Raw genomic sequence first — 11,125 nt, forward strand, 5'->3', positions numbered from 1 at the left:
TTTGCCTTCTGCAAGTCGTGGGTGAAAAAGAACTTGGGCAGGATGTGCTTTGTCCTGTCTCCCTTGATGTATCCTTCCTTGAGCTGAGCAATGCACGCTGCATTGTCCTCGTAGATGATCATTGGCTCCTCTTTCTTTTGTCCCACGGCCAGACCACTCTCTTTCAAGACATGGCTGGTCATGTTCTTCAACCAAACAAGCTCACGGCTTGCCTCATACATTGCTATGATCTCGGCGTGATTAGATGATGTAGCAACTAAGGATTGCTTTGTTGAACGCCAGCATATTGCGGCTCCACTATGTGTAAACACATATCCTGTCTGAGATCTAGCCTGGTGTGGGTCAGATAAGTACCCAGCATCTGCATATCCGACCATGTTCTCTCCTTGCCGGTTGGTATAGAACAAACCAATGTTTCACACCGTTCCAATGCCTTAAGGTCGGACATGATCCAAATCTGGATAGCAAGCTCACGGCAAAGCTTATGTCCGGTCTAGTATGACTAGCTAAGTACATTAAGGCCCCAATGGCACTTAAGTAATGCACGTCCGGTCCGAGTGCTTCCTCGGCCGGCTTCTTTGGTCCGAATGGGTCCTTGTCTAAATCTAAGGACCTCACGACCATTGGACACGGCAATGGGTGTGCCTGGTCCATATTGAATTGCTTGAGTATCTTTTCTGTATAAGTTTCCTGATGCACAAGGATGCCATTTGCTTTATACTCAAACTGTAATCCCAAACAGAACTTAGTTTTCCCTAAGTCTTTCATTTCGAATTCTTTCTTTAGACATTCGACCGTTTGGGAAATCTCTCCAGAGGTTCCTATAATGTTCAGGTCGTCCACATAGACAGATATTATAACATAGCCCTTGCTGTCGAATCTCTTTATGAATATACATGGACTTATTGGATCGTTCTTATAACCCTCTTTGGTTAGGTACTCGGATAGCCGGTTATACCACATTCGACCTGACTGTTTTAAGCCATATAAAGCTTTGTTCAGCTTGATGCAATGTTGTTCTCGAGAACCTTTCTTATCTTTGAGCTCAATGCCCTCTGGAACTCTCATATGTATTTCATTGTCCAGTGGTCCGTACAGGTATGCTGTAACTACATCCATTAGGCGCAAATCAATGTTTTCTCTCACGGCCAGACTGATTAAATATCTCAATGTAGTCGCATCCACCACAAGGGAATAAGTTTCCTCATAGTCTATTCCTGGTCTTTGCGAGAATCCTTGTGCTACAAGCCGTGCTTTGTATCTCACTACTTCTCCTTTCTCATTTCTCTTCCTTACAAAGACCCATTTGTATCCCACTGGTTTGACATATCTGGGTGTCAAGATTATAGGGCCAAAAACGCCTCTCTTTCTCAATGATTCTAACTCCACGTTTATAGCTTGTTTCCATTTGATCCAATCTGATCTTAGCATGCATTCTTGTATGGACGTGGGTTCTAGATCCTCATCTTTATCCATGATCTCAAGTGCTACCTTGTATGCAAATAAATCATCAACGTTGATATCTTTTCTGTTCCATTGTTTTCCAGACATCACATGGTCTATAGAGATCTCTTGGTTGTCCGGTTCAGGTGTCCCGTGAAGTCCAGCGTCCCGGACCTCACTTTGAGGAACGACCGGATCATCGGGTGTGGCCAATACACTCGGCTCAACCGTCATGGTCGGCTCGACCGGTCCAACTATGCCCTGGACGGTTTCCTTGATGCTCTCGGATCCAGCACCTTTCTTGGATTTCCGAGGCTGTTTTTCTTTGGAACCAATTGGTCTGCCACGTTTTAGACGTTGCTTAGACTCTGTAGCCACTTGACATTGTCCATCTTGGACGTCTAATCTTATAGGTGCATTACAAGCCGGGTTATGTGATATTGTCACTCTATTTGGGTCAGCAAATGTATCTGGCAGTCTATTAGCTAGCTCTTGAAGATGTATTATCTTTTGGACTTCTAAATCACAATTTTTAGTCCGAGGATCTTGCCAAGATGTTGATGGTCTAAACCATTCTAATTCTTTTGCTATCAACCGGCTGTTATCTCCCCCTAAGGACGGATATGTGGACTCATCAAACTGTGAGTCATCGTATCTGGCCTTAAACAAATCACCGGTTGTTGGCTCAAGATACTTTATAATGCTTGGGGATTCATATCCTACATATATTCCCATCCTCCTCTGCGGTCCCATCTTAGTTCTCTGTGGTGGAGCAATTGGAACGTAGACGGCACATCCAAATGTTTTGATGTGGGACACGTCTGGCTCTTGACCCGTAAGTAATTGGGATGGTGAATATCTATGCTCACTAGATGGCCTGATGCGAATCAGTTCCGTTGCATGTAAAACTGCATGTCCCCATGCTGATACCGGAAGTTTAGACTTCATAAGTAATGGACGGGCTATCAGCTGGATACGTTTAATGAAGGATTCGGCCAAGCCGTTCTGTGTATGGACATGTGCCACGGAGTGTTCTACTTTTACCCCCATGGACATACAGTATTCATTAAACGCCTGGGACGTGAACTCACCAGCATTGTCTAGACGTACAGTCTTAAGTGGAAAGTCTGGAAAATGTGCTCTCAGCCTTATCATCTGAGCAAGCAGCCGTGCAAAGGCTAGGTTCCGAGTGGACAATAGACATACATGCGACCATCTGGTCGATGCATCAATGAGAACCATGAAGTATCTAAACGTCCCACAAGGTGGGTGTATCGGTCCACATATGTCCCCTTGGATCCTTTCTAGAAAGTTCAAGGTTTCTTTATTAACCTTGGCTGGTGATGGCCTAGTTATGAGTTTCCCTTGTGCACATGCTGCACATGTGAGATTTCGTGGGATCACTCCTTTAAACGTGTGCCCTTGTGAATTCATCATCAATTTTCGCATCATTTCTGTTCCGGGATGGCCAAGCCGGTTATGCCATAAAGTGAATAGCTCTGAGGTATTTGCCTCGACCATACTGATCCTTGCATAGTAAAGACCAGTAGTCATTGCGGGCATAGTCTCTAGGATCTTTTTATTGCCTTTGGTGATCAAAGTTATGTTAAGGAATTCTTTGTTTCCTTCTTCCCATGTTTCAAGGTGGAAACCGTTCAACCTTATGTCCTTGAAACTCAATAAGATTCTTCTAGAGCTTGGGGAATACAAGGCGGTTTTGATCTCTAGGTGAGTGCCTTTGGGCATCATCACATAGGCCTGGCCGTGACCTTCAATCAGGCTGGCCTCACCCGCAATGGTTTGTACCTTTGCACTTTGCAATGTGAGATTCATGAAATACCTTTTGTCTCTAAGGATCGTATGACTTGTGCCACTATCCACCACAAGTATACTCATCTCATCATTCATTTCTATAAGTAAAATTTACTAGACTTTAGAGACTTTGTAAGGTCTTCAAAAACTTTTATTATAAATGTTTTCATAAAATAAAAACACCAAATCAAAGACATAAAGCAATAAGACAATGTGATTCGAAAAAACTAGTCCTTTAGACAGTCAGATGTCTCAAAATCCATTTGGTCATCTTTGTTATCCCTGTCGGATTCATCATCAGCATCATATCCATATCCTTTGTCATCATGACAGTTTTCTTGGATCATGTTTGCCTCCGGGTTCTTGTTCTTGATACTCTCTTGATAGAGTTCGCACAAGTGTTTTGGAGTTCTGCAGTTCTTGGCCCAATGATTGTCCATCCCGCATATGTGACATAAAGACTTGGACGTGTAAGATGGTTTGGATATACCACCTCGTCCACGGCCATAACTCCCTCGGCCCCGACCATAATTGGAACCACGACCACGGTTATTGTGGTTTCCTCTTCGGCCGGCCAAGTGGTTGTCTCGACCGTTATGATTGTCACGCCTACGTCCCCTGTACCCACCACGGCCATAGCCGTATGGTTTCCTATCTTGGTTGTAGTAGGTTTCTTTGGGATCTTTCTTTTCAACATCATGGGCTTCGGGTAATGGTGCTGTCCCGGCCGGCCTAGCTCCACTATTCTTCATAAGGAGCTCATTGTTTGCCTCGGCCAAGAGTAGACATGAGATCAGATCAGTATATGTGGCAAAACCTTTAGTTCTGTATTGCTGCTGCAACACAGAATTCGACTGATTGAAAGTCGTATAGGTCTTTTCAAGCATCATCACATCGGACACTTCTTCACCACACAGCCTTAGTATTGAGACGATTTTGAACAAGGCTGAGTTATACTCGTCCACGGACTTAAAGTCCATGAACCTGAGATGCATCCAATCGTGCCTTGCCTTTGGAAGCAACACCATCTTTTGGTGATCATATCTGCGCTTTAGAGCATTCCAAAGATCCAATGGATTCTCAATCGTCATGTACTGATCCTTAAGACCTTCAATGAGATGATGGCGCATATAACATATGGCCCTGTATCTATTCTTTTCATTCTCATTGCTGTCCTCGATGATAGTATCACCGAGTCCCTTGGACTTGAGACTAATCCTTGTATCTAGCGCCCACTGCAAGTAATTGTCTCCGGAGAGATTAAGGGCTGCATAGTCTCTGTTTGCTATTTTCGACATCTGGTCCACATTATCATACAAGACATTAGGTTCATAATGGGATCACGTGGCCGCATGATATAAGCAAGCTCGGCCACAACACGTCTTATGCATTTATGATGTTCAAACAATTTTTAATCGACCATGGTGCTATCAAGCAAGCCGCACGGCTATATGATCAATCAATAGGTTCGGTTATGCAATTCTAAATTTACCATGGTGCAATCAATCCTAAAGTTCAATTCTACATGTACCAGGAGGATTAATGCCACACGGCCATATGAGTTTTAATGCAATCAGATTCGAGATCAAGTGTTTTCTATATACTGGCCGATCAGTTTGTGAATGCAATACCATGTTCGGATTTATGCAAAACGATTTAAGCATTCTTATGATTCCTAGGGTTTCAATCTTTAAAGTTCTATCAACTTATGTTTAAGGTTTCAAGGCCTTAAGTATTTGTATGTTCAGACAGATTGATTCAAGCAATCTAAACAATCCTAAACCTCAAATCAAATCGGAAATCAAATAAGATCAATCATGAAATCGGACACTAGGTTCTTTTAGGGTTTAGGGTTTTTTTCGATTCCTTGATTAGGGTTTGCCAAGTTTCAGATTCAATCAATCAACATACAATCAGGTTCTAATTGGAATCAATTTATGTTTCTAGTTTAGGAGATTGTCGATTTTAATCTTAGGGTTTCTTTTAGGGTTTCATCAAGACATTGTTTCCATAATGATGGATTTAGGGTTCTTACTGTTCTAGGTTCTCAGATTGTGTTTATACCTTAGTTTCGTAGGGGATTATGAACCGGACCACCAGAGAATGGAAGAGACTTCGAGCTTAGATGATCGGACGTCTGCTGCCTCCTATCGGGTCGCGGATGGAGTCGATCGCGGCTGGGAATGTATCGGCTGTGAGCTGATCGGGTATCGGATCGTCTCGGGCTGGTCGCGAGGTTCGGGTTCGATCGCGAGCTGGATTGCGTCTCGGCTGCGAGCTGCGCGGAGATCGGGTCGATCGCGTCTTAGGTTTGGTCGCGAGTTGGATTGCGGTTCTTCTGATCTGGAACGTGATCTGAGAAGCTGAGCTGGGTCTCCTGAGTTCTTGGATGAACTAAGAACAAGACTAGGTTTTTTGGTTTTAGGTTTGTGGTCGCCGGTTTTAGGTTAGAGAGAGATTCGGGTTTGTCTCAGGGATCTAGAAACGATCGTGCTGATAACGTGTTGTGAACAATTGGGGAAATCGATTGTTCTGTGTCTTATTACTGAATCAAAGTGTTCCCTTATATAGGGATTACAAGAATCAGATAAAAGAAAAGTATACAAATCATTATCCTAAAGGGAAAAGGAAAATCTCCTAAAGATAAACATGAAAGATAAATGGAAACATGATATACAAGAGGCGGCCAACTCCCTCTCCTCTTGGGCCGCGGTCTCTCTCTCTCTCTATGGGCCACGGTCTTGGCCATTGGTTCCTAGCAATCCACATTGTTCATAACATTATATTTTTATGGTAACGGAAAATTTAAATAAAGACGAAATTTTATACCAGTAGAAAGATGATAATACTGATACAAGATGATAATGAAAGAGAATATGTTATAAAAGGAAGAAGATATAGTTTATTACAATTGATCGAAACAATTTTTATATAGAAGTGAAAAAGAAAAAACTATTGTGCGTGCATGTAACGGTGGGCTCCACAAAGTAAGTATTCACACGAAAATGTCAAACTTCGGTGCGTAGATTCTTGACATTGTGTTTCATCACATTTATAACACTTTTCCCTTTGAGACCAGTGTCACTATCATTTTTTGTTTAATATCTTTGTTACCTCATTAAAAAACCTTTTCAGGAAAATCCAATGGAAAAAACTATAGTAAGGTGAAAAGAGTACAACCACAAAAGAAGAGGAGGAGGAGACAAAGAAAGAGAAAGTTTGATCCGGCGGTCGGGCGGCGTGTGAGCGACCGTGCCGTCGCCGGATCCCCCTTTTTTTCACAACGGTGCGTTTATTCGGGTTGCATGTTCAAGCTTATGGTTCCGGGAGATGGAGGCTACCCTAGCTTCGTCGTCGCCGGCTTTCTTCCGGGAAGCAGAGGCTTTCTCAGATCTGTCGACGCCGGCTCAAGTTCCCGGGAAGCGGAGGCTCGTTTAGCTCCGTCTTCGTCGGCTTCAGTTTCCGAAGGGTAGAAGCCTTCTTTGGTTTGCTCTGTCGGTTTTGGATCCCCGTATCTTGCGGGTTATGGTTACTAGTTTATGTTTCTGTTTTTTATGTTTTGGTGTTTGTCGTCGTCATGTCTGGTGTGTGGTTGTGAGGGCGTGTTATCGGAGATGGTTGTTGTCCTCCGATGATGGTGCGACGGTCAAGAGAGAAAAGAAGCGGTTAGAGTCTCGGGATGAAATATCCAGTGGTGGTTAGCAAGGAGTCGGATGAGATCTCGGTTTATCCGATGTATCTCTCCGTGGTTAGAATATCCGGCGTTACCGCCGATCCTTCTCCGGCGGAACCGGTGAGACAAGATGAAGGTAGTGCGTAGACACATGTTGATAGACTTGGACAGTGTCGGTCACTATGTATTGGGCTTTAGGCCCAGATGTATGTTTGTTCGGCCCGTTGGGGTTTGTGTAAGAAAATGGGCTTCGACCGTTTTTAAAATAAAACATTGATGACAAAAAAAAAAGAAGAGTACAACCACTTAAGCTCCCCCTTGAATAAGTAGTCATAGATCCTTCTGATAACACATTCCAATGTTATGAACATGTTTTCTTAATACCGATGTAGGAAGTGCTTTTGTGTAGAGGTCGGCTGCATTGTCGCATGGTTAGACATATCTTACTTCAATCTCTTTATTCTTCTCGAGCCCTTGAGTATATGAGAAAAAATTCAGATGAATATGTTACGTTATATCGCTTTTGATATATATTTCCTTTGTTTTAGCAACACATGCCGCATTACCTTCATGCATAATAGTTGGCTCAGTATTTTTGTCAATCTCATTGCTTGAAAAGATGTGTCGGTTTATTGATCTTAGCCATACACATTCTTTACTTGCTTCATGGAGTGCGATAATCTCAGCATGATTTGAAGAAGTAGCCATGAGCGTTTGTTTCTGAGAACGCCAAGATATAGCAGTGCCTCCGATCGTGAAAACGTATCCTGCTTGCGATCAGAATTTTTGTGGATCTGAAAGATATCCTGCATCTACAAAACCAACCATTTGACCTTTTAAATCTGTAGGGTAAAACAAGCCCAAATCAATGGTCCCTTGAAGATAAAATATGTTTAATTCCACTCCAATGTCTCCGTGTGGGAGATGAGCTGAACCTCGCAAAAAGATTAACAACAAATGATATATCAGGTCGTGTACAATTTGAAAGGTACATCAGTGCTCCAATTGCACTTAGTTATGGTACTTTCGGACCAAGTATCTCTTCATTTTTTTCCAGGTGGTTGAAATGGATCACTTTCAATATTAAATGATCTAACGACCATTAAGGTGCGAAGAGGAGTAGATTTATCCATGTTAAACTGTTTCAAAACTCTTTTAGTGTATGTGGATTGATGCACAAATATACCATTTTGAGAATGCTCCATTTGTAGGCCAAGACAGTACTGCGTCTGCCCGAGATCTTTCATCTCAAATTCTCCTTTGAGATAGTCTGATGCCTTTTGTATTTTTTTTTAAGTTCCGATAATATTAAGATAATCAACAATACACCGCGATTATCACAAATCTGGATGTTGTTTTCTTTATGAAAACACATGGGCATATAGGATCATTCACATATCCTTCTTTTGTTAAATGCTCACTGAGACATACGTCCAGATTGCTTTAACCCATATAATGATCTTTGCAATTTTATTGCACATAACTCTTTAGGTTTGGAATTTAATGCTTCTGGCATTTTAAATCCTTCAGGAACTTTCATATAGATATCATTATCTAATGATCCATATAGATAGGCTGTAACAACATCCATGAGACGCATCTCGAGATTTTTATCAGCTGCTAAACTCATCAGGAATCTAAACGTGATTGCATCGATAACAGGAGAATACGTTTCCTCATAATCAATTACATGTCTTTGAGAAAAAATCTGGACCACAAGGCGAGCTTTGTATCTCGTAACCTCATTTTTCTCATTTTGCTTTCTGACAAAAACCCACTTGTATCTAACTGGTCTCACATCTGCAGGTGTGAGGTAGTAGATCCAAATACTTCTCGCTTATTAAGAGAATTGAGTTTGGTTTGTATTGCATCTTTTCATTTTTTTTCAATCATGTCTCCTTTGACATTCATAAACAGATTTCGGTTTTGGATCATCGACTTCCTCATTTATTTCACTTGACACAATATATGAGAAAACATCATCAACATCATCCTTTTCATTGATTTTCCATATCTTCTTATTGTGGATGTAGTTGATAGAAATTTCATGATTACTTTGTGCCTCATGATACTCAATTTTGTCAGTATCCTTATTATTTGTTTATTCCAAAATACTTTATGATATTTTGGGTGTGTCATATATCTCGACATCCTTTTGTTTTCTAGGATTTTTATTCTTAGAACCAGCAGGTCTTCCACGCTTCAAGCGTGTTTTAGACTCATGTGTACCATCTGCCTTGCCTTGGTCATTTGATATTTTGATACAAGCAAGAGCATTTGCAGCTGGTATATGAGATTTTATTACTATCTTGGTATCCGAAAATGCATCAGGTAGCTGATTAGCTATACTTTGTAAGTGCATAATTCGTCGTACTTCTAGTTCTGACTCTTTAGTAGGCGGATCAAGATATAACAACGAATGTACAATTCCTTTGATATCATTTTCTACATTTTTGTTTTGTCCCCCAAGAACTAGGAATACTTTCTCATCAAAATGACAATCGGCAAAATATGCATTTTTAAACCAGTCTGTGGTTCTAGGTATCGTATAATTGATGGAGAATCACAACCAACACATATTTTCAATCTTCTTTGTGGTCCCATTTTTGTACCGCACAACCAAAGTTTCTTAAATAGGAAATGTGTCTCGACCAAACACTAATAGAGGGGGAAATACTTATGGTATGCACTCGGTCTAATCTGAATGAGTGCTTATGCATGCAAAATATCATGTCCCCATACATAAGTTGGAAGTTTTGATCTCACGATCAATGGTCTTGCAATCAACTGCAGACACTTAATTAAAGATTCAGCCAAACCATTTTGAGTATGAGCATGAGCGACATAATGTTCAACTTCAATTCCGTTACCATACAATAATCATTGAATGGTTGGGATGCGAATTCACATGCATTGTAATATCACTCAAATTACCCTAAGGAGTGATTTACTCTCTCAAAGAAGAGGTTCAATTGCAGTACTTAGGGATCAAAACCACAAGGAGCTAGGGCACACAATAGATCTAAACAATTTATGATTAAGCTAGGTTATAATGTAAATAGTAAATTGCAAAGTGAACAAGGAAATTATTCAGTTGCTTGGATTGAGGTTTTTTAAACAATATGAGGAAGCGTTAGACTTAAGGTTTCTATTCAGGTAATCAGGATTATAATAGTATAGAAGCTAGGGTTGTATATTGGATATTCTAGAACTCAAACTAAATAATAATCTATCAACTTCCGTTTGTTTAGACTATCTATTGTCTAGATCTCAGATCTCAACTATCGTTTTTTGATCTTGAGAAAGTGTCGATAGATACTATCTATTGATAGTCGATCGATACACGTTTCAGAACGTCAGCAACAAAGTAATAATGAGTTTGAAAAAGTTGATCTCAAGTTTAAATCGAGCAGAACGGTCTTAAGTAAGAGATCGATTTGTCCATCTCGGGCTGGATCGAGTGCTGGGGTTCGAGCATGATGAATCGAGCGGTTGGGTCTTCTCAGTTCGATCAATGAAATTTCGCGACATCTGAGGATCCATCTTTTCTTGTTTTTACAAAACTAGTCCCTGCTCTTTTGCATATTTTCACTTTGGTTCATAACTTTACAATAATGCAGATTTCTCCTCGTTTTTGACCAAATGTAGATATGCAACTCCCAATGACACCTAAATTCAATATTTTAACACCTAAAATGACTAAAATAGATGCTTAATAATATATCAAAACACAATATATCACTAACATTACTTAAAATAAAAAAATTCAAGGATAAATATAGAAATAGTCATAAAAAAATATTTCTCAGCTAACAAAACTATTATTCGCCTTCTACAATGTTTGTTGTAGAACATTGATATATCATGGATTTTACCCATTTTTAGCCATGGTATATAGGTGTTTTTAAATACATTATAGTTGTTTTGGAGTCTTTTCAGTATGTTTTCAGGTTTTGGAGTGATTTGGAGGAAAGTGGTGACTTTGGTGCATTTTGGAGATAAAATGATAAAGACTCGTAGCTGACCATCGACCAGCCTAGCGATAGATGATCGAGGATGATAATCGATCGACACACACTCTGTGTTATCGATCGACGGGGAAGCGCACAGAGGCCAGATTGGTTCCAACCGACTTTAAGCCCAAGTCTCAAAAGAACTACCAGATTACCCTTGACGAGTTTTAACCTAATATTTATG

The sequence above is a fragment of the Brassica napus genome, chromosome C6, assembly GCF_020379485.1.
Source record: "Brassica napus cultivar Da-Ae chromosome C6, Da-Ae, whole genome shotgun sequence".
Classification (NCBI taxonomy): Eukaryota; Viridiplantae; Streptophyta; class Magnoliopsida; order Brassicales; family Brassicaceae; genus Brassica; species Brassica napus.